This window comes from Octodon degus, unplaced genomic scaffold (genome assembly GCF_000260255.1).
Source record: "Octodon degus isolate 3935 unplaced genomic scaffold, OctDeg1.0 scaffold00025, whole genome shotgun sequence".
Lineage (NCBI taxonomy): Eukaryota > Metazoa > Chordata > Mammalia > Rodentia > Octodontidae > Octodon > Octodon degus.
Window position 1 is genome coordinate 14,859,569 of NW_004524601.1, and position 2,846 is coordinate 14,862,414.

The following is a 2,846-nucleotide window of genomic DNA, read 5'->3' on the forward strand; positions in this document are numbered from 1 at the left end:
AAGTTGGTTGTGCTGATGATTGCGCCATTTTCAAATAAATTAAAGACCATGAAATTATGCACTTTAATGAAGTGAATTATATACGATGTGCATTATATGCATTAAAAAACTTTAAAGACTTTCCTTAATTCGTTACTCGAAGGGCCTGCATCATAGCTCAGCAGAGTAAGTGCCTGCTTAGGCAAGTTCAGGGACTGGGTTTAGATCCCCAGCACCAAATGCTGCACCGGCCTCACCCCCTGGGGTGTGCAGAGATGGTCACCATCACTGGGCCTGGTGGCCCACACCCATATTCCAGAGCTGCGGAGGCTGAAAACAAGAAGATCACTATGAGTCTGAGCTCCTTAGTGAGATGCTGTACCAAACACACATTTAAGAGTCACCTCACAGGAGCTCTTGCAAGATAAATTTCTAGGCAAAAAACACTGATGCTTCTGGTTTGTAACTGTAAATGACAGCACATATGTGAACTTTATCATGCTAAGTAGAGGGTAAGATATTTTGGAGCATGTTTAATTTTTTTATACATAGTTTGTTGTGAGGCAACCAATAGACCTAATAAGACAGTATAAGAAAATATTTATATTTGCCTTGTCTTCTGTATGTAGACAGAGGCATTTTATAGACACTTCTTCAAGCTATTCATGTATATAGTCATGACAAATAAAAATAGATATTGAGTATAAAAAGAAAGATTCCAAAAAAGAAAAATAAAAACAAGCACACTTTACCTCTGCCACATAGAAGTAACTTCATAAATGTTAGTATTTGAAAATAATTTTTAACATACAGCAATTTATAAAATTATATTTATACTTGGCATAATGCAAGTATGTTTTCAGATACATGCTAAAATTAGTTGAATTTCCTGAAAAAATTATCCAATGTAGTATTAATTTTGTTTAGGTCTTTTTGTTTGTTTGTTTGTGCCCCAGTAGGGGATATTGAGCTCAGGACCTTGCACTTGCCAGGCAAGGACTTATTCCACTGAGCTATCTCCCTGCCTCGTAGTTTAAATTTTGACTTGAAGAGAAATGTAGAGCAAAGAAACTGGTTGAATTCTGAAGAAAGCTGATAAATCAAAAGCTTAAGAGTTTGAGAAATACAATCAACAGTTTGATTAAGAAATGAGAGTTTGTTTCAATGTAAGGAAGGCTTTCCTCCATTTGCTAATTATATTATAACTGATCATCAGGTTTGGAAAAACTATACTTTCATTTGTCATCATATTTTTTCTATTTATCTCCTGAACTGTTGAGGAGTTTATCCTATCTTTGATTAAAAATCAAATATCTATACTATGATTACTGCTCTGCAGATATAGAATTAAATCAAGAAGTGAAGTTATCCAGTCAATTGTTATGGAATTAAATATACTGTTAATGCCCTTTTGCATTCTTCATTATCTTTAATAGGGTTTTTATTTTGGTAAATGAAAATCATTTGAACCAATTGAAATTTAAGTGTTATATCTCTTATCTTGATGAGCTAGATCATTATGGTATTGTTTTGCATAAAAGAAATAATTCTAAAGGTATATATTTATTTATAAACTAAAGTTAGTGAAAAATCAGCCATCTTCAGTTAAGATCTCCAGTAAGAATGGCAACAGTAAAGATTTAACACTTTCTTGTTCTATATGAGGAACAGGAGATCAGTGATATTTCTAAGCTAATTGATATTGTCATGATAATTTATTATCTGTTAAACAAAATTAATAATTAGTGTTTTATCCTACTCCTGAATGGTGACTGATTTGAATCTTTGCGCAGTGTAATTGTTTTCATTTAGATAATCATAAACTATTGAAAGCAATTTAAAAGAAAGAATAAAAAAATATAACCTTGGTTTCTACTTGTGCAGAACAAGTTGGCTGTCTTCAGGTGGTATTGAAATTCTCCAGATGTTTTTAATGAGAGCTATTAATTCTCTATCCTCAGCTGACATTAATTGTTCAACACAGCACACCAAGGGCATGCCCTCTGAGAATGAAGACTCAAAGGCTGCTATTGCAGTAATAGTTTTTTCTATTATGTAAAAAATCTTGAGGTATTGTGATAATTGTTTCTTTGAAAACAATTGAGTGTGTTTGAAGGGAAATTAACAGCTGGAAGGTCTACCTTTAGATAAGAAGAAAATTTAATCACTTCCATATCTCATAAAACATGTTGCACATGAAATTGTTCTTTACCAGTAAGCAAACAGATAATAACAAATGGAGTTTTGTGACTTCTAGGTAGGTGTCTCAGTTATTCTTCTTTCATTGCTGGGACAAATCCTGACACCTAAAATCAAGAAAGGAAAGTTTGATTTAGCTCACGTTACTGGAGGTTTCAGTCCATACTCAGCTGGTTCCAAGGCAAAGCAGCACACAGCAGAAAACAAACTTTCATGGCAGCGGCAAAGAGCAGAGAACAAAATGGAGAAGCAGCAGCAACAATATCTACAGAGAGAAAGTCTGTGTGTCTTAAGTCATATTCAGGCTCTCCTCACAAGGCTGGGGGAAGTACTCACACCGATAATCCCAGCAGTACTGAGATCCATAATCCAGTGGATCATGAGTTAATCCCAAACTCTAGAAGTCCCCGCCCCATGACTGCATGAGGATTTGGGGGGGTACACATGGACACAAACCATAAAAGTAGGGGGAAAAAGCACTAAAGTGTCTTTATTATTTTTTTGTATTTGGTACAGTGCCTTGCTATGCAGTTCGGATTTAGTGATTCTCCTGTCTCAGCCTTGAGCTTGCCAGGCAGGTGTTTAGACCGCTGTGCTAGCTCCCCAGCCCAAATGAAGTGTCTTTTTTTTTTTTTAACTGAAGTGTTTTGAAAGCTTCTGAAGTGTTC